Source organism: Crinia signifera, chromosome 1, assembly GCF_055691185.1.
Source record: "Crinia signifera chromosome 1, ASM5569118v1, whole genome shotgun sequence".
In the NCBI taxonomy this organism is placed as follows: Eukaryota; Metazoa; Chordata; class Amphibia; order Anura; family Myobatrachidae; genus Crinia; species Crinia signifera.
The window spans coordinates 265,425,015-265,447,093 of record NC_139217.1 but is presented as its reverse complement, the minus strand read 5'-3'; the positions used below and the strand labels follow the sequence as shown (position 1 = coordinate 265,447,093).

The following is a 22,079-nucleotide window of genomic DNA, read 5'->3' as shown; positions in this document are numbered from 1 at the left end:
TTACCAAACCCCTATACTGCCCACCATAACCCCTCTTTAATGCCCCCCTCCCACCCCTATGTCCACAAATACCCAGCAACCATTTATTTAACATCCAATTGCTTAATGTAAAACCATAGTTAATCTGAGCTGCCGATCCTGAAGCTCCTGTCACCTATACTACAATAGGCTGTCTGAAATAACCATTTGGAAAATAAATGACCTTTTATGGTTGTTAACTTACAATACAGATCCATACCACTGGCTTGTGTACAATATTCCTTTGTGATGTATAATATACCTAATATACAAAACTGGCCTCTTCAAATGCTATCTGGCTCCAGTCATTGAGACTTGCCACTAATAGGATTCTGAAAGGCAGTTTATTGGCAGCTGAAATACAGCCAACCAAGGGATTATAAAACAGTCAGAGCACTGGACTATTAGGAGCTGGTCTATCCATTAAATGTGTAACAATTGTATAACATGCCAAATGATTCTCTGATAATATGCCATCATATATTACAACTAATACAATCAATATGAGTAAACCAATCAACAAAATTTAAGTATTCCTTAATGGTGTATGTTTCAGTCAGTAAAACACTGGAAGACTTTTTCAGTGAACAATAACATTAAAGTGGGAGTTGGATTTAATGTGTGCAAGAAAACACAGGAGTAAGATGCACTCAAAATAAATATGCTTTTTGTACAGTTCGCTAAGCTGAAGGTCAAAACTTAAGGTCCGTCCAACTTTGCAAGAGTAGCACGTTGTCATCCTCATCAGAGTGTGTTTTGGGCCAAGGGTCTAACAGCCAAAAAATGTATGCCGCCTGACAATCGTGTGTATATATATATATATATATATATATATATATATATATATATATATATATAATGTCATGCATGCTCCCTCTCGATATAACACTATTATACTAGTATATCTTGGAAATTGGAAATGCCTCATTTTGTTTTCACCTATATGTATACTGATTCTATTGCATCATGAATTTTGAATCATCATAATTAAAATTAATGTTTACAGTACTTACAATGCGGAGGGGTGAAGCTGCATATTTTAAGACTAACATTCTCAATTATGATTCTCAGGACAGATCCTGTATATGGCCATTGGCGATCATTTGCAGGCAAGAGCCTTATCCATATGCTAATGAATTCAATCACCAACAAGAGGAGAAACCTTTCCCTAACCTGAAATTTGCACAACAGCTATCAAGTCTGATCCAGGCCCAATATTGCCAAATTGTTGCCTCTGCTAGGATAACAATGCTAGAAGGTTCCATGCTTTTGTGCTCTTGTGTCCATATCCATATAGGCATACTGCTGTGGACCTGCAGAACAATTTACAGAGGACAGATGTACAGAGAAGTCTTGTTTTCAAGAAGTCATTACAGTATCAGCCCGCTGTTGTTCCACAGTCTAGTGGAACTCTCAAGGAATTTGCAGTAGAAGCCACATAAGGGAGCCGCTCTCCATTTGGACTTGAACTTTTTCAGACAACCTATCACACAATTGTCATATAGAGGAATACAGTTTAGATATACTAAGTGTGTTCCTATACCACTATGGCCACCAATAACCACCACCATGCACACACTATGGCCCTATGGGGGTCCTCATCAACCATTTGGTAACGATCTCTAAACCTACATGCCCATTCATACCAACATACATTACCTCACCAACCATATCTCCTCCCCAAAACACACACGCACACTTTGAAATTGCAGAGCTGTATCTCCCTGGATTTTTACTAAAATAAACAGAAAGGCTGGACACATTTTATGTTACTGTATCACTATCACTATCTTCCAGCCCTGCACAGCAGACCTAATTGCATTTCTTACAGCGATTTGAAACATTGAATCTAATCAAGTGAAGCTGCCGCCCAGAAAGGGGAAGAGACGCCTACTGGAGCCATCTCAAACTCATTCGCAACTGTGTACAAATACACAGACTATACGCACCAAAGAGGAACGTGTGCTGCTAGGGTTGCCCAATGGTCATGCAGACTGGCTGCGGCAGTAATATTGCTGGCCCCATGTTTCTCCAAGTATATGATCGCTAACAGCAAAAACATCCTAAAATTCTTCACTGCCACCCCAAATGGTCCTTTCCTGTCAATCACTCAACAATACAAATCTCAGTACAAGCGTGATCACAAAAGTACCATGACACATACACAACCTGCAAATAATTGCTGACTTGAGTAAACATCAACAACTACGTATACTGTAAACGTGAATTAGGCCCAGTATCGCACAGTATACCCAATCTATTCATATTTATTTCTGTTTTCTGTGTAGATGACACGTTCCTTTAATTAAACCTATTTTGAAAGTCTAATTTTAGAATAATTTTCCACTGGTTTTCAAGCATGAACTCATTTTTAAAATACATTTAAAATATACAGTACTGTTGTTGTTGTTGTTTTTTTTTTGCAGAGTAGTTAAAAAGTGATGCATTGCATATTTAGCAAATATAATATTCAAACAAATTCAGAAACACTGTTTAATGAAGTAGCACTATATTATATAAGTCAGGAGTAGATTACTATGGTAATTCCATAGTAAATGTACAATAGAGCTTGTTTACAGTGAATTACCACTGTAGCACATGACTATAACTCGTAATGCCCTCCAACACTGTATTCGATAGAGAAAATATACAAACTGTATAACAGTGACCTCCTACTCATCCTAGGATTGCATTGTTATCAGCATGGCTCTGTATGTATCTGGGTAGGATGGACATGGGTTCCACGGCCCTACCCTAGTGGCATTTTAAGAGAGGAGGAGGCCCATGTGTAGTCTACTCCAGCCAGGCCCCCTTCGCTCTGCCGGGAGAAGTGCAGTGTCGTAGGGTCTGGGCACTAGAACGCTCAGACCCTACTGCACACTTCTGCCTCTGTCACTATAATCCGGAAGATAAGTATTTAAAAAAATGGGTGCGGTGTGTGTGGTGCGGGCCCCTCTGGGACTCAGGGGACTGTTATCACCAACTCCACCTCACTTACATGCCCCCTTGCCGACCCATGCGCTATGTTCTTTTGTTATAACCCGCTTTTTTCCACTGACACTTCTGCCGCACAACACTTATTCAAACATTTTGTCACATAAGCTTGGCACACTTTACCATTCCCGATCGTCGTCTACATGTATAGTAAAGTGTGAGAAATGTGTGACCTTTTCATGTGTTGATAATTACGTGTCAACTTATTACTTGTGTCAACTTATTGTCCATGTCAACCTAATGCATGTCAACCAATATTAACTGTCCACCTTGTTACTGTTGATCTAAAGTCCAGATCCCCACAGGGGGGCCTGAATAGTTTGCCAGTCCCAGGTCCCACAGTTCACAGTTTCTGGTGGCAGCTGTACTTTTGTAGCAATCTCTGAAAGATACAGTATGACAGAATGCTATTGCTGAGCAGTCACATCCAGTGAGTCCAAGCGCAGAGTACTAGCCCCCTGACACCCCCCCCCCCCCCCCCCCCAGCTGCACAGAGAATGTAACAGGCGGGAGCTACCTAGCCAGCTCAGAAGTTTCTCTGATCGATTTATGGGTATTTAGGAGGTTAATGCTGTGAAGTGCCAGTCAGGTACCTCTTCTGCAGGGTCATGTAGTGCTCTACCCCCTCTCTCTCTCCCTACCCTTGTTTCTTTCCCTCCTTGTCAACACTATCTAACCATATATTCCCCCCCCCCCCCCTCCCTGACACTCTTTCCAGATGCACAGGACCCCTTGATGGAGTCTCAGTGACGAAATGCGTTGGGTACTGCCTGCTGACTCCTCCTAATAGATAAGTTATGTTTTTAGACTCTCTTTAAAAACGTTTTTATACCCCTTTTTTAGCGATATCATATGTAGGCCATTTTTTATAAAAACTCGTATCTCTTAGTTTTCTGTTTTTTTTCTATGTAATCCACTCTTACTGTTTGTTCTTATAAATAGTGCTAATGCGCACTTTTTTATATCAAATACATTTTTATTTGTTTTAAAAAAGACACGCTTACTGTACAGGTATTTGTAGTCGCTTATGCCTTTATCCAACCTATTGCATTCTTTTTGATACACCCCTTACCAAGGTGTTTTATTCTTAGAGGCTAGCTGACACCCTTTTTTAAAGGTATACCTGTTTCCTTTACCTAAACCCAACAATTAGGGTGTTAATTAGTTCAGGACACAGGTGGCGCCATACATCCCCTTTTTCTACAGTATACATAAATATACACACAACAGACCAACTGCATACATACAACACACACACACACACCACTAAACAAGAGGAGAACAAGAGGCGATCAGTCACTTCAAGAATCCCATGAAAATGGAGCTGTAGCTGCAGGTGCTCAGGACCTTCTAAGAGACAGGTGCCCAGTGTAACATGCCCCCTTTTCCCACTGCCCCGCCCATTATCTGGCTCTGCATGTACCTGCGCTGATGGGACATTGATGCACCTCACAAAGGGGCAGATGTATTAAGCCTGGTAGGGCAGACACGTCCTAGGCTGATTGAACTGCCGCATATCTGATTTGCTACCGTCACAATTGTACAATTGGTAGTGCTTAGCTAGGCTGTATGACAGTTCATCTTTTTAACCAGAACACGCAAAAAAAAGTGGCTGCTTAAAAGTAAGTTTTATTTGCATTATGAAAAATAAAGGTCTGTAGTACAGCTATTTATTATCTGCCATTCCTAACATAGGGGTCTATTTATAAAGCAGTGATAACCTCCTTTTCTGCTGAAAAAGGCATTACCACTTGTTAAGTCAATTTACTAAATGGATTTCTGCAGAGAAATCATTGATTTCTCATGCAGTCATGTCAGTAGCACAGTGTTCTGTACTCCGCTCTTAGACTACTGGGATCGCGGTGTGTAGACGTTGTAGTATTTTGTGAAAGGCTACCTTTCACAGTTATTGTGGAAAAGATTATGACATCTGAATCTGAGCTTTACCTGTCCTGTCAGAGGGGAGATGAGTGAACAGTATTTCATTCTCTCAGCCAGCAGGATGTTGAATATGATGTTCTGTCCTTCCGCAGCTCAGTTCAGTGGCAATTTGAACAAGTAGCAGTGTGCATGTCTGCATTAGCTTCAATCTTCTGTCAGATGAGGTGTGACATAGTGGTGAATCACTTAAACCTTAAACTCTAAAGTAAATAAAGACCCCTAGATGTAGATTTGTTAGCTAATTTATTAATTGGCATATTATTATTAACTCTAAATAGTATAGTAGCAAAGAAATAACATCCAGAATTCTGAAATACCGAAGGAGGCATAGCAGGCAGATACTGCCCTGAGTGCAAAAGAAACCAAAGGTATCCACTATCCCTGTACTTTACAGCGAACCACTAGTCAATGAAGGGAGTGAACATCAATTAAGCATTTGCACTGGGACTGATGACCTGTCGGTCTTTCCTGCCACTGTAATGCTACTGCAAAAACGCACTTAAAAATCAAAGTGGGAGGCCTGGAAAGAAAGAGACCTTACCCTTTCTCTCTGGCACTTAAATAAACAATTTCCTCTAGCACGCCCCCTTAACTGCCATAGGCTTACATCGAAGTGATTGGCATCTATGCCAGGCCCCGTCCTTGAGGTTTAAACTACCTCTTTTCATATGTTTTCATTTAGTTTCTCTTCTGTTAATATAATACAGAAGCCTAACACTTTAGCATTTCAATTCTGAGATTTCATGAGGGGCCTTTTACCTTTTATTATTGTGAAATAAAGTAAGGATAACCCTTGTGAACTGTAGTTTTAAGTTATATTAGTAGGACCAGTATTAATTTATTCTCAGAAGATGACATTGAGCCTGATTTGTTAGCAAAGTAAAAAAGCCCGCAAATGGGAAAACCACGTTGCACAGCAGGTGGGGCATGTGTCACATGTGCAGAGAGGGAGGAGTGGCCATGACAGGCATGGCGTAGTATATCAAGTGCTGAGCTCTAATGCCTTAACATCCTAAAATCTCATTCTTCACACTCCCCGCCGGGGCAAATTTGTTGATTAATGCGTCAGAGGAAAGTGGGGTGCTGTGATGGACCCTACCTTTAACCCTTGTAGGAATGGAGAGAAGCCAGGCCTGACCGCGTAGACATGATTACTTGCGTCTGGTCCTTATCACGTGCTGGGTGCACCACTATCCACCTGCCTGAGCTCCCGAGTGCTTGTTTGAGTGGTGGCTGAGGAAAGGTAACCCACCAGGAACTCCCGGTGTGGGGCGGTATTAGAGCACTGAGCTACATGCATGTGACACCCCTTCCCACCGGCGATTCCCCCAACAGCGTGGGTTTGGTATGTTTGGAGAGTACCCATGCTAATTCTAATAAAAACACTGGAGGTGGGGATCGGTCTGTGACCAAGGGTGACTGGGGCTAGTCATCCTAACCCGCTGCAGGCGATAAGCATAATAGCAACCGGAAATGCATTTCTCAGTTATAGCCCTATTTAATATAACGCTACTGTAGGTTACACTATAATTTACTCTCTGTCAGCTGCAGTCATCAAGTTATATTAGAAGCTGCCTTTTTCACAACATCACTCCAAGGCTTCAGTATACTGAAGTTGATGTGGGTCTGATTGATTGCTGATTCTCAGCCAATCAGCGTGCGGCCAGTGTTTTTGAAATCAGAAATCACAGCGACGCAGGGAGCCTTCTCACCACGCCTTCTAGACACTTAGACAGCGCCGCAGGTACACCCGCACCGACCCCCACTGCCCGCACCCCGCTGCACCCACAAGGAGGGGGGAGCTGGGGGCATAGCAATAGCGCTACAGTTACACCACTGTGCCAGTCCCTCCCTCCAGTATTACAGATGCAGCAGGGAGTACACCGGAGAATGAAATCCTGCCTCTCCGTGAGGGAGCCGGCACCCACGCAGCCCCCGCTCCCCCAAGCAGTGGCGGGGGCTGCCTTACACAAGCTACGCCACTGACTAGTGTCCTGTTGCCATTTACTGGTTAAGTATTTCAAAATATCTGCACTACTATCTATTACCGTTATGTATACTATATATATAAATACTAGGTGATTAATTGCGCCCTACAGGCGCTCTTCACACCGTCGTAAGGGGCTGCACTGCCTTAATTTGTGAATGTTTGTATTGTGAGAAATATGGTTAGAATTGTATGAAAGATGCCCTGTATTGCAACTTGAGTTATAGGTGAAATGTGTTAAATAGAGAGCATATGATTTGGAAGGGGGTGTGTATTGTATTGTTTTGTTTAATTAAAAAGCGGTTACAGAGTAAGATGTACATTGATAGTGTGGAGGGTACAGTGACATTTGTGAGTGTGGGGGGGGGTTTGTGTGTTGTTTAGGTGTGTGTGCAATAGTATAGTAGGGTGTTTTTGAGTCAGGAGCTCCCCACTGGCGGAGGTCATGACACAGGAAAACAGGAGGCCTGGTAGTGATAGAGGTGTGTGGGCATAAGGGGGACTAAAGAGGAGGGTGGGGGACACTGTGCAGCTTCTGCTAGTGGGTGAGGGTCCAGCGTAGCAGCACAGGAGTACAGGACGGTGGCCCTGAGTCAGTGTCTCTTCCTACTGGGTGGGAGTTAGGGTGCATGAGAGCAGGAGGCTAGGCTATGAGGCATGATAGGGGAATGTGGGCAACACAGCGTCAGTGACTCCACAGTGGTGGAAGTTACGGTTCAAGAGAGCAGGAAGCTGGTAGTGATAGGGGTGTGTGGGGATACGGGGGACTAAAGAGGAGGGTGGGGGACACTGTGCAGCTTCTGCCAGTTGGTGAGGGTCCAGCGTGGCAGCACAGGAGAACAGGACGGTGCCCCTGAGTCAGTGTCTCCCCCTACAGGGTGGGAGTTAGGGTGCATGAGAGCAGGAGGCTGGGTGGTAAAGCATGATAGTGGAATGGGGGCAACACAGGGTGAGCGGGTCCCCACTGGCTGAAGTTACAGGGCAGGAGAAAAGGAGGCAGAGCAGTGATAGAGGTGTGTGGGCATGAGGGGTAATAAGGGTTTTTGGCTGTTGCAGAGTAGGGATGGGCATTGGTGCAGACGCCATCGATGGTTGGCATTGATGGCGATTTTGCACCCTGCCATCGATAGTAGTAACATATTACTTGGATAACCATCGATTGTTGTAGCTATCGATGGTCATCCATTATATCTGACTGAATAGGCCGTGGGTCAATCAAACCTCGATTGGTGGCGGGACTTCCGGGTGTGGGGGGGGGTGAAGCTATGCTCCATGTCCCGGCACCTTAAAATTTTTTGAAACTTGATCGGTTCTCCTTTGCCATTGATGTAGGTAAACCATCTTGTCCTCCCACATCTATGGCAAAAGTCTTCAACATCGGCCATAAACCATCGATGATTTTAAATCATTGATGGTCGATGGGCATCCCTATAACTGGAAGAGGGTGGGGGACAGTATGCAGCTCCCGGCAGTGGGTGAGCGTCTCCTCCCACTGGGAGGGAGTGAGGGTGCATGAGAGCAGGAGGCTGTATAATAGTGGTATGTGGGCAAGACATTGATAAAAGTTGTGGCACTGGTGCAGAGGACCATGGGGAAATTGGCAGTGGGGGAACCTGCAGCGCAGCAGCCAGGGCCAGATTTCCCACCTAGGGGCGGCACCTGCTTGTGGCGGTACAGGAACCCCCATTCTCACGGGGGTAAGAAATGCAGGAGCGGAGTCGCGGGGGTCTGCTGAGGGGGGGGAATTGCTGGAAAGGGGTCAGGGGGGTCTGCAAATTGTGGGAGGGGGGTGCGGGGATCTGCGATTAGCGGGAGGGGACGGGGGTCCGCAAATTGCGGGAGGGGGGTTGTGAGGGTCAGTAAATTGCGGGAAAGGGGGTGTGGGGGTCCGTGAATCGCGGGAGGGGAGCGGGGGGTGGCGTTAATGAAGGGAGGGGGGCACAGGGGTCTGCGAATCACGGGAGAATGGCGTGCAGGGGTCATGAATCGCGGGAGGGGGGTCGTGGGGTGCCGTGAATTGCGGGAGGGGGGGCGTGAATCGTGGGAGGGGGGTCCACGAATCGCTGGAGGGGGTCTGCAAATCGCGGGATGGGTCGTGGGAGGGGGCGGTGTGAATAGCGGGGGGGGTCACGAATCACGGGAGGGGGTGCGGGAGGTGCCGTGGGGGTCCGTGAATCGCGGGAGGGGGTCCGCAAATCACGGGAGGGGGCGTGAATCGCGGGAGGGGGTCCGCAAATCACGGGAGGGGGCGTGAATCGCGGGAGGGGGTCCTCAAATTCCGGGGGGGGCACGAATCTCAGGGAGGGGGGCTCAAGGGGGTGGGGTGTGTAGAACATTATACACATAGAAAACTTTTCCCTGGGGGGGTGCGGGTTTGTGTATCCAGCTGGGTGGGAGCGTTATATACACAGGGGATGAGTGACAGATCTGGCTAAATATATAAGATATTTATATATATATATATATATATATATATATATATATATATATATATATATACACAGGTTAAGTATCCCGTATCCGCATATCCATTATCCGAACTATTCCAAAAAACGTGTTTTTTTAGAATAGTTAAAAAAAAAATTGGTACTTGTTTCCTAGCATGGCGCCCGTCGGGTCCCATCGCATACCTTAACTTAAGGTATGCGATGGGACCCGACGACCTGATTTTCGGGCTTTAAAGACCCGATTTTCGGGCTAGAATACACTGTGTCAAATATAGGAGAGATGCATTTCTGATAATTGTCTCCTAACGATCAATTTAAATCTGAATTGTCAACTTAGGCACACATTTTGAAATGTTAGCTTTTTTCGCTATCATGCATTGGTGCTCGATCAGACATAGGTTCACTCCTTCTGATAAATTCCTTCTTAGATGGACAAAACCATGTGCACTGCAGGGGGGCAGATGTAAAATCAGGGAGATTTAGATTTGGGTGAGTAGTTTTGTTTCTGTGCAGGGGAAATACGTACTGCTTTATTTTTACGCCGCAATATACTGTAGGTCTCACTTTGAAGTAAATCCCCACCCAAATCTAACTCTCTCTGCACAAGTAATATCTGCCCCACCTGCAGTACACATTTGCACATGCAGCTTTGTCCAGCTAAGAAGGAATTTGTCAGAAGGAGTTAACCAAAATAACCCTCATATAAGCTTTGTGGATAGATTGATTTGAAATAAATATGGAAGGAACATTAGTAGAGAATTAATGGGATGCGTTCGAATCTTTTCTCAGAGGTACTCTGATCAAAAGAGTCTCCAGCCTAAAAACTTTCTATAGCATATATACACAGTATTCCATGACACTCTCTGACCAATGAAGCGTGAGACTTCTTAGATGCACAAATAACACCGGATGAAGTAGCCTCTGCAATAAAAGCATCTCCTTATGGTAAAGCCTCAGGTTCTGATGGGATTCCTTTAGATATGTACAAGAAACTATAGATGAGCGAGTTCGGATTGTGGGAATCCGGATACCCTGACACCCACAATCTGAACCCGATCTGCAAGACTCGAGGAGCGAGATCCGGACCCAGGGGCCATCTTCACTCCAGACACTGAGAGTGAAGTGTGAGGACGTCCTGGCGGCCTGCCTCCCTTCACTGTCTGCCCGCCTGCAGGTAGTCCTGCAGGCCATGTCACCGGCATGACTGACTCCTCTTCTCTCTGGGATTCTTCTGGAGGATCCTGCAGCGCTAAGCCTATTGCTGCCACTGTTCCTGCTGGGAGTTGGTCATCATCCCAGAGGGGAAGTCGGAACACCGAAATGTCTTTCACCATGCAATTGACCATCCAAAAGTCGTGTGCAATGAAGATGAAGTATGACAGCGGTCATCCTATGGCAAAGCGGATAACTGTGGCCTTAACAGCTATGTTGGTGTTAGACATGTGTCTGGTATCCACCATCAATTTAGAAAATTGATGGAGGTATTGTGCCCATTACTACGCAGGCGATACCCAGGATATACAGAGAAGCCCAAAAAAGTGTCCCCAGTACTCTGAAAAATGTGGCGGACCCTGTCAGACCCTGTCACTGAAATGATTGGTTTGCTAAAGTGTGCATGTACTATTTATGCAACATATGGGTGGGTGGGAAGGTCCAAGGACAATTCCATCTTGCTCCTCTGTTTTTTTTCTGGCAATATGTGCTCTTTGGGGCCTAGTTTTTCAAACCATCATGTATGCCGCTGCAGTGCCACTTCTAGATGGGCCATGTGTATGTGCCACCCACTTGTGTCGCTAAGCATAGTTATCCAGCTACCTGGGTGCAACCTTTTAGCCTAAAAACAGCATTGTGAGGTGTGAGGTGTTCAGAATAGACTGGAAATGAGTGGAAATTATAGTTATTTAGGTTAATAATAGTGTAGGAGCAAAAAAAAAAAAATATTTTAATGGCTTTTAAAAAAAAAAAAATACAGCTCCGAAACACTGATGGGTGGTGTTTTGGAACAGATCCAGATCCAAAACACTGCCAGAGATGCAGACCCAAAACACGTTTCACAATACAAGTGGCCGTTGCACACCCCTAGTATAAAGGTATTTGCTCACCTGGGCATACCTCCCAACTTTTCACTTTCTGCTGGCTGCAGATGAGCAATGCCTTTAAAATTAGGGAGCATGGTCTTGCAATCAGGGGGTTGGCCTATTATTGCAGGAGACCACACCCACTTTTCCTGCTGTGGGGTTTGGTCAGCGCTGTAATAGCTGCTGGCCATGCCTCCTGTCCCTCTCTTTACTGAATAGATGGTGTGCACAAGCAGTGGCGGATTCAGGGGGGGGCACCCGGGCACGTGCCCCCCCTGTCATTCATTTTGTAGATGAGGACCAGAGCTTTCCAACGAGCCCAGCCCCATGTCTCTAGCCCCCCCGGGAACCGGAGATATCGCATGGCAAAGCTGTAACATTTTTTCCCCATAGGATAATATGGGACCCGTCAATTCCGACCCCCACCCGGTTCTGATGGCTGCCAGTCCCCCCCCTGGCATCACAGGAGCTTGTGGTTGATGTCATTCAATTCCAAATCGCTGGGCCTTCAATATGACATCAAGTCCATATCGGTCAATCAGTTCCAGAGATATAGCGTGTAAATCGATTTTTTTTTAAATGTAATTTCATGGCTGTTCATGTTCTTTGAGGGCAGATTACTCTGGAACCAAACGTTCCAGTTTCACTGGACCAAAATCATTCAAGGCCCACTCAAAAGTTATTCAATATGATACTTGTCTCATGTAAATGGGTCAGTTAGTTCCGAAGATATAGCCAGTTAAATGAGATAACTGGTTAAATGGGGGGAAGGGTAGTTTTCTCTCCCCCTCACACCAGAAAATGCAGGGACTAGGCTGGTGTAAAAGGGGCCAACCTGGGAATGCATTTTCTGGTGTGAAATGGGTATTATTTCAAATAGCTGGGACCTGCAGTGCTCGGAATACAGCCAGGCTCTGCCACTGTCAGTGGCTATCACTTCTGCCTGGTGGCGGCTGTTCCCCATTTACCACGAGCATGTATTCCCCGTTGGTAATGAGCATGTAATCCCACATGGCAACGAGCATGGAACCTCTGGCAATGAGCATGGAACCCTTGGCAATGAGCATGTAGATAAGCAGCACTTACTGTATGTAGCATAATTAGGTACTTGTGTAGTATCACGTCGCCAGTATGGCGCCGTGCGTCTGAGTCCCCTTGCGGGGCTCGCTTCGCTCGCCCACGCTGCGGGCTCGGTGGCTCGCTATGCTCACCACGCTATTTAAAATCAACTCCATGCCAACATGGATAGTGGGGGTATGAACTATCCATGTTGGCATGGAGTTAAGTTACTATTTTTAACATAGTTTGTGGCGAGCGTAGAACCCGGAAGTAGCACGGCGCCATGTTGGCGCCGTGAAACTACACAAGTACCCATAATTTTTAATAGGCATTAGGGTGTTTGGCATAATACATAATGGACATCATGCCGTGTAACTTAATGTGCAATGGATATTATGGTGTAAATGTTTAATGCGCGCCTTTGGTGGACAATGTCCCTGTTTATGAAGCGTATTGTGAATTTTGGCTTAATCTGTGTAGCATTATGTGAATTCTGGCTCAATCCGTGTGGCATTATGTGAATTTTGTCTCAATCCGTGTGGCATTATGTGAATTTTGTCTCAATCCGTGTGGCATTATGTGAATTTTGGCTCAATCCATGTGGCATTATGTGAATTTTGGCTCAATCCATGTGGCATTTTATGAATTTGGCTCAATCCGTGTGGCATTATGTGAATTCTGGCTCAATCCATGTGGCATTATGTGAATTTGGCTCAATTCATTTGGCATTATGTGAATTTTGGCTCAATTCATTTGGCATTATGTGAATTTTGGGTCAATCCGTGTCTTATTATGTGACTTTTGACACAATCCATGTGGCATTATGTAAATTTTGGCTAATACCATCTGGCATCATGTATAAGGGGCAAGTATAATGGGGTCTAGTATTTTGTTGCATAATGTGTAGAAGTTGTATATGGTGTTGTACACTACACTCAAGGACACGCCCCCTGTTGAGTGGCCACACCCCCTTTTCCGGAGCGCGCCTTTGGCGCACGCACAACTACATCCTTCACTTTTGTTGGCTTGGTGGGCCTGCGTACTTTAAATGCCAGGGCCTATTTTTAATCCCATTGCCACCCTCTCTCTGCCACTCTCTTAGCATGTACACTGGCACTACTAACACTGGCCCTCCCCACCTAAACCCTCTTTTATCCTGGATCCGCCCCTGTGCGCAAGTGTATGGAACCTGATCCCTAGAGAAAAAGGTGGGGCCACAGGCAGAGAGGCCCACTGGCAAGTCCAGCCCTGGACCCAATGTGGAAACAGAGGAGATAATGAAGCTGGTAAGATTTACAAATAGAAGCGCTCTGTTGCTTTGGAGTTTCAGGGGGAAATTTACTAAGATGGGGAGTTCTATTTCACATGGAATGTTGTTAAAGGCAACCAATCAAAATATACTTTATGCAGCACTTTCTAGAAAATAATAGATAGTATTTGATTGGTTGCCCATAGCAACATCTGAAATAGAACTGCCATCTTAGTAAATTCCCCCTCAGACACTAAAATATGGTTAGTTAAAAAAAATCTGAATGCAGTAGCATGAATTTTTATTTTTATTTTATGTAAAAATACCTACAGTATATAGACATATTGAAAAGATAGCAAAACTTCCTTTTATATACGTGCCGCTGAAATAAGCTTTTGAATATTTACACCAAATCAGACTTTATGCACTTCATTGTCAGAAAATACGGGTGCATTTAATGAGATGCGAAAATGCGATTTTTGCTAAAAAAAACTGGCAAAATCGCACGTTTTTCCGAATTTGCATATTTAATGAGATGCGAAAAACAGCAAAAACTGCGGATTTTGAAGAGAAATCGTACATTCTGAAGGTGTGCGATTTTTAGTATCGCCGGAACTCGCATCCAGATGTTTTCACATTGTTAAGTATACAAATCGCATATTTAATGAGATGCAAAAACGGGAAAATGTTACTAAAAATCGCCACACATGCAGACCAGGTTCTGACAGGCAAATTGGCCAGAACCATGCACAGATCATTGAGATCTGCATGGTCCTGTCTTAATAAATATGTAAAAGTTAATTTTGTAAAAAAAAAAATGGCGTCGGTCCCCCCTCCTGAGCATAACCAGTCAGTGCAGGATGAGCTGGCTCTGGAGGAGGGAGTCAGCGCTGGACCCTGGGTCGGTTAGTATATTGGTGTAAAATTGAGGTGTGTGTGTGTGTGTGTGTGTGTGTGTAATAAAGTTTTACTTTTCTGTGTGTGTGTTTTATTTTAAAATTATTTTTACAGGTGAACTACAAGTCCCAGTGGGTCCATCAATGCCCCACATGCTGGTACTTGTGGTTCCCCAAGTCCCAGCATGCGGGGGAGGCCTACTGGCACTTGTAGTTCACCTCTTTAAAGCAATGTTATGAATGAGTGTTTTAACCCTATCAGGCCGGCGTCCTGGGCCGGTGCTAGGCAGGGAGGGGGTGGGGGCGCCCCTGCGCTCAATCACTTACCCGGGTAGTGGCGTGCGATGCAGGCGAACTCCGCGACACTCTCCAGGGAGGGGGGGCTCTTGCTGGGTCCAGCGATGTGGCGCGCAGCACCATGATGTTCCGGGGGGGTAAGGGGCTTGCCATGCGATGCTGCGCTGGCCGCCAGTCCAAGAGTCCGAGGCTGGTTTCAGAAATACAGGGGACCCCTACGCTTTTTGTCCCCCGTATTTTTGGAATCAGGTCCAGCTTAATGAGCCCGAGGCTGGTTATGCTTAGGAGGGGGACCCCGCGCAATTTTTTTTCTTTTTTTAAACACAAATTCGCACATTTCCTCAAATTTGCACATTTTCATGACTACATATCGCACATTATCACACTTAAACGCACTTTTTTTGCCCGGAATACTCAGCTCATTAAATATGCGAATTTGCAGCAAAAAATGCGATTTAAAAAAGTGCGATAATGGGCGATTTTGAAAACTCGCATCCTATTAAATGTCATCCTACATTTCAAATCCTACTATTACCTAATGGAGGTCATAACTTTGGCAATCTGGCCAAATTGACTTTAAAAAAAAATGTGAAAAAAATGTAGTGAGCCCTGTGAATTCGCCAGCTGAGTTATTATCACAGGGCTTACTGCATTTTTTTCACATTTTTTTTCAAATATGTCTGCCCTGCACATCTGGGTCAGTGTAATCAGTTTATGGGTGACTCTTGATGGACACAAAACACAAAAGGCTGTTACTGTGCAAAAAATTAAAACAAATATAAAATTATACTCGCCTAAGCAGGGTCTGCTGATCAGTGCTCCGGTGGGGACTCTTGGTCACAGGAGCACTGTGCTGCTCCTGTGAACACACACACACTCCCCAGTGCAGTAATGTGATGCTGCAAAGAGCACTGGAAGTAACAGAAGCAGGAGACCCCAATGATTGCCACCCTCTTAAAGGAGCTCCGATAAGCAATCCACTGGGTATGTGAGTATGATCAGCGGTATGGGAGAGGGGGTTGCCGTGACAGGGGAGGGGGTGCAGCAGTGGTGGTAGTGGTGGTGATGCTGGCAGTGGCATTTGTGCACACGATCATGTTATTTATTATGAAAATTACCCCGATAATGCTGCGAAAAGCCATCACAGGGACAGAGCTTTCCCTGCATGCAATAATTGATCCATCTGTGCAATGTAATCAGTTATCGCATTGCGAATCTGGCCTACAGTATATTATCACATATGCATCTGAGTGAGTGATAACTCAGCCCCAAATTCATTGACAATAAGAAAATTAGGTTAATAACTGTCAGGTGGCCATAATGATGTAATTCAGAACTTGTTTCAATTTGGGCATGTGTAAATGCAGTTGCTGTTGTTGTTGCTCATGTTAATTTTGTTAATTACAGTTGTGAGCAAATTGTCTGGTATGCTCCCACATTAAATCCAAATGCAGCTGCCTGAACTCTACTAGTGAGCCAGATATACAGTAGCAGACATACTTGGCAAGGTTTGCAGTTGGGAGGGCAAATCCTGCTGGGAGTCCAGTGTGGGCTGAAAGGTGTCTGTTGGCGTCTTCTCTGCAGGCTCAGCTGGATGCAGGACAACATTCAGTGTTATGTTCTCCTCCTCCTCCTCCTCCTCCTCCTCATGTAAGATGTGCCTAAAAAAGACAAGTGCAGACCGTAACAAAAAGAAAGTTCTTGTGGGGTAGGGGTGGCAATTTAATGAGTTTTGATTATTGATGTGCGGAAAAGGTGGGCAGGGGAAAAGGTCCACCCATGAAAAGGTTAACATGTGTTTTTTGGGGTATTTTTTTTTAGGTCTTCTGGCCATGGTAGGTGTGCCTATATTTTTGTCCAAAGATTATAAGTACCTCAGTTTTACTCCAAATTAACTTGCAGTTTATTATATAACAGTTGTGATTCTCAGCATTCTTAATGATTACAGTTTGCACCTGCATTTTTATCTGTGTGACATAGTGTCGGACTGGGGCATGAAGGGCCCACCAGGAAAATGCACCCACAGAGGCCCAACGAGGGACGTGGGCATTTGCTAGAAGGGGTGTGGCCACCTGATCAGAGAGGAGTGGCTACTCTGCTAGGTTTTGTTGTGACATGAGTGTGTATATATACAGTGTATGTATATATTAGACCAGCAATGGCCATGGTGCCTTTTTGTAAATGTAATATATTCCTAGCACAGAAGCACTCAGCTGATTTCCCAAATATAAATATATTTCAGTGCATCATCTTAAGCTGACGTTGAGGTTAAAATGCCCCAAAAATACAAGTACAAGGTACACAAGTGGAAGGAAAAGAATATCAAACAATCTTACCCTTAGCCTGCTACTAATAGTTACAGTAGTTTGAATTGGGGCTGTGGACATGAGACTACTGGACAGGTCAGTCTGCTGGCACTGGGCATTTTCCCCTCAGCTGCAGCCCTCTCCCTTCCTCCACCAGCCCAGCCAGCCCAGTACAGGTGGCCCGAGGAAAAAGAGCAAGCACGGGTGGGCACATGGGTGGGTAGGCACACGGGCACAATAATGTATGTGCAGTATGACATCATCGCTTCACACCGCACGCACCCAGTGATCGCGAAAACCTAAAAAAATTGTGGGTCCCTGTGACCCCTCACTTACAAAAATTGGGGTCCTACCTGACCTTTTCTAGGTGCCAACGGAATAAAGCCTCCTCTCCCCTCCCCTACCCCCCATGCATGACACATACAGAAGCCTACTCTCTTTAACCTGGCACCGAGAAGGTGTGGGTGCCGGGGAGCTGCGGGGCTATAGTTAGCTGCTGCCATCTGCCCCTGCCGCTGGCGATCCTGTCTTGCGGGTCCTGGCTCTCCTGGCTCCTGCTGCTTATAAACAAAAGTGGCATTTGGAAAATGGCTGCCCCCATACGAAAGACACTTTTTGAGGATGCTAACGGTCTGCAGTATGGGGGGCAGCCATTTTCCAAATGTCACTTTTTTTTATAAGCAGCAGGAGCCGGGACCCGCAAGACAGATGCCGCAGGAAGTACCGGCCACACAGGGGGGCAGGGGGGGTTAACCCTATGGGGGGGTTGTTAACACTACTGGGGGGATTGTTAACCCTATGGGGGGGTTGCTAACCCTACTGGGGGAGGCACTGGCAAAATATTCGGCAGGGGGGCGCATAATAATAGTTACACCACTGGCACAAGCCTATCTTTTTTTCTGGTAAGTAAACACAGATTTGGGTGCCTCTCACTGCGGCTATTGTGGGTCAGGGGGAAGAGTATAAATTTGCCCACTCACAAAAAGCAAGATAGACATATAGTAGAAAAGACAATCTGCAAATAGGGACAGTGCTCGCTGAAGGCGCACACCAAAAATTTGGGGCATGACTTTGTGGGGAAGGGGCATGGCCACATTATAGTACTAATTCACATTACACCACACATTAGTGCCACTTATACACACTGTGCCAGCTAGAGTCACTTGGACATACTGCGCCAGGATAACGCACACTATAATGGTTATTACGCATTATGCCACACACCATTATGCCCATTACACATTATGCCACACACAGTTCTGCCCATTATGCATTATGCCACACTTATGCCCATTATGCCACAAACCGTTATGTCCATTACACATTATGCTACACACCATTATGCCCTTTCCAAAACACGCCACAAACCATAATGGCCAGTACATATTGTGCCACAAACTATAATCCCCAGTACATATTATGCCACACACCGTAATGCCCCAGTACTCCTGCTTATACATACTGTAATATATATTGCACTGCCTCTAAAAGGGGCACCCAGCCTCCCCCTGGGACCCTGAGTTATGAAGACACAAGTTCTGCATATACTGTACTACAGCAGCCAGGAGTGCAGACTCACTTACCCAGTCTGGCCAGCAGGTTCTCCTCTGTGTGTAGTTGCCCCAGTCTCCTCTTCACTCACTTGGAGGAGTTGGTGCCACCAGTAAGCATCTGAAATGAGTAGTTGGGGTATGCCAGAAGAGTAGGGTGTGGCAGGTGGTGTGCAGTGGGTGACCCGAGGCCCAGCGCTGATATTAAGAACAGGCTCCAGGGAGGTGCGCGGCTGCGGCCCATCTGAAGCGGACTGTGACGCAGCAACAGCTCCTCCTTAATTTTCTCACACCTTGTGGCTGCGAGGAAACAGCTCAAATTCCCTACCAGACCTGCTGGCGGTGATGCAGGGCAGGCAGGAGCGATTTTGGACATCTGGTCCGAACTGAAGGACCTGCCAACGATTGCTGACATGTCTACTGACACTGCATATGATGCTGTCACCATTGAAACAAATGGTGGTGGATTACTTTGGTGACAGCAGCCAAGTAGACATGTCAGACAATCTGTAACTGTGCTGGCAGGAAAAAAGGCAGTTTGGAGGCCCCTGTACAAACTGGCTCTATTTTACTCTGAAAGAGTTTTAAGTGCAGCCGGGAACCTGGTCAGTGAGAGGCGTAGGAGGATGCTTTCACAAAATATGGAGATGATTTTTATCAAAATGAATTATCAATTCTTCAACAAAGACCAGCAATTGCCTCCAGAGACTAAAGAGGGACCTGTAATGGTGGATTCCAGCAGGGACGAATTGATAATCTGTGAGGATGAAGATGTACAGTATGTATTGAAGGGGGTGAGGAATGGGAGGCTAAGGGTGACATCTTGTCTCTGTAGAGCTGGTTTGTGCAGGGAGAGATGATTTGCTTCTTTTTTTGTGGGGGTCCAAAGAAAACAACCATTTCAGTCGTGTTGCCGACCCTGTAGCTGAAATGATTGGTTTGTTAAAGACAGTGTGCATGTCCTATTTATGGAACATAAGGGTGGGTGGGAGGGCCCAAGGACAATTCCATCTTGTACCTCTTTTTTTTGGCATAATGTGACCTTCGGGGCCTTGTTTTTCAAATTGCCATCCTGTCTGCTGCTGCAGTGCCACTCCTAGATGGCGCACATGTTTGTGCCACCCACTTGTGTCGCTTAGCATAGTCATCACGCTACCTCGGTGCAACCTTTTGGCCTAACAATAACATTGTGGTGTTCAGGATAGACTGGAAATGAGTGTAAATGAATGTTATTGAGGTTAATAATAGCGCAGGAGCAAACAATTTTTTTTTGTTTTTTTACGAAAAAATGCAGATAAGAAACACGAAACACTGAAGGGTGGTGTTTTGGATCAGATTCAGATCCAAAACACTGTCAGAGATACAGATACAAAACACTTTTCACGAAACACTAAAAGTGGCCGGTGCACATTCCTAGAATGAAGTTATGTTTTTTGGATGGTTGCTAAATTGAAAACTGAAGTTAGTTTTTTTTCAGATTGGCTCTATTTCTTGAGATAATAGATACCCTCAATAAATAGGGAATTTAGCCATAATGCATTCTCTCTCTCTCTCTCTCTCTCTCTCTCTCTCTCTCTCTATCTCTCTCTCTCTCTTACTCTCTCTCTCCCTAGATCAGCATAATCTTTACAAAAAATGCAAATTTTCTAAATTAATTTAATAATTGATATTAAATATTATCAGTTGCCAGAATATAAGATTACCAATAGATGTATTAAAAAAGCACACATGATATTACAATCATATAAAGTAGAAAATCGTACCTAGTTAATATATATTATTATTTTTAACACTATCCCACTATTTATTCATCTTTTTCAACTTTCACTTTTCCTTTAAAATGTGTTTTCCCTCTGAAATTAAAACCTATGGGAAAGAAAATGTGCCCCATTAGATAAACCCAATCCCTGCCAGTGTAGAGATTGAGACAAAATCAAGTCCTTCTGTGGGACTCCCCTAAAAATTGCACCCTTTCTACCTTCCTATGTCCCTTCAATAATCATTCTACGTTAAATAAACTCTCGCCATTGGACTACTCCACAAAGCTATTGCCCCCTCAGGATTTCCTACTCAGCAAGGGATGTAAATACTCTGCCCACTGTTCCAGCCTGCTGAAGTCATTTTTGTTATTGTCTTGTAACCATTTCCACTGATTATTACTAGATTATTGCTTTTCCTTTTACTTATTCCAGTGTAGCAGCTTGCATTAAATCAGCAGAGGAAAGAACCAATTTTGGACATTTTGACAGCCAACTTTAACAGAGTGCATGCTGATCTAAGTCGTGTTCTGCACCCATGCCAGTTTATCCCATAGTGGTGATCAGGAGTACTGCCACCAAACGCTATTCCTTGGCTCTCGTTTTAGGTCACGCAGACAAGACTCCAGCCGAGGCATATGGTTTGCTTCTTCCTCCTGAACCCAAATTTAGCCCAGAAGCTAATCTGGACTCCTGCATTAGCATCACTAAATGAAGCCAAGTATGGCTTTTACAGACGTCACTTAGCAACAAGACAGTCACTAGCAGCTAACAAAACTGAAGTGGGAAAAGAACAAAATAATAACAGCAAGTGAAAGTATGGGAGCAAATGGGCAAGCACAATGCAGGGAAGAGTGAAAGCAGCACTGATGGCTAATACAGCCCACGCTTTGTTAAGTTGGTAGAGCATCCTGTGTTGTTTCAAATGTGGGATTACCGCACGACAACAGTGCCCTTTTTTTATTATTGTATTATCATACATTGCTCTCCCAACACAGATGGTCCTCATTAAAAACAAAATTAGTCGCTCACCCTCTTGTGAAAAACTTCAGACTAGTTGAGCTGTGTATGAATGAATTAATTAGCGAGAATATTTTTGTTCGGCTAATTACATTGAAACACATACAAAATGACTTAAATTAACATGGATGGCACACACACAATTGTATATTATGCAAAGAGACAGTAGAATGGTTTTAAGTGCTCTTACAATGTGTTTCAGAGATGGAGCGGATGGAGGGTGGAGTGAAGTGGCTTATTCTTGATGTAACACTGTCCCAGGTGATGTTTTTATTTTTCCATTTGGGCCCTCACAAGGCTCCATATTAAAGCACATACAATATTATTATTAGAAAAATGTTATATATACAGAATTATCTTTTTGTCTAAACCACTGTATGAACAAAGGTACTTTGCAATATTGTTCTATATACAGTAGAGCAGTTAGTAGTCTATATTAGTAGAACATTATACTGAAACATTACACTTTAACTACTTCAA

The 22,079-nt window shown here is 44.7% G+C and overlaps 1 long non-coding RNA gene across 1 annotated transcript in view; it reads left to right on the top strand.

The window, feature by feature from the left end:
- LOC146028247 (uncharacterized) overlaps positions 1 to 1,737 on the top strand; it is a 78,754-nt gene extending 77,017 nt beyond the window's left edge. The window contains exon 3 of the long non-coding RNA XR_014455204.1: positions 1,090 to 1,737. This is a non-coding gene — a long non-coding RNA (uncharacterized LOC146028247). The remainder of the gene's footprint in view (positions 1 to 1,089) is intronic.
- The last annotated feature ends 20,342 nt before the right edge of the window (positions 1,738 to 22,079 follow it).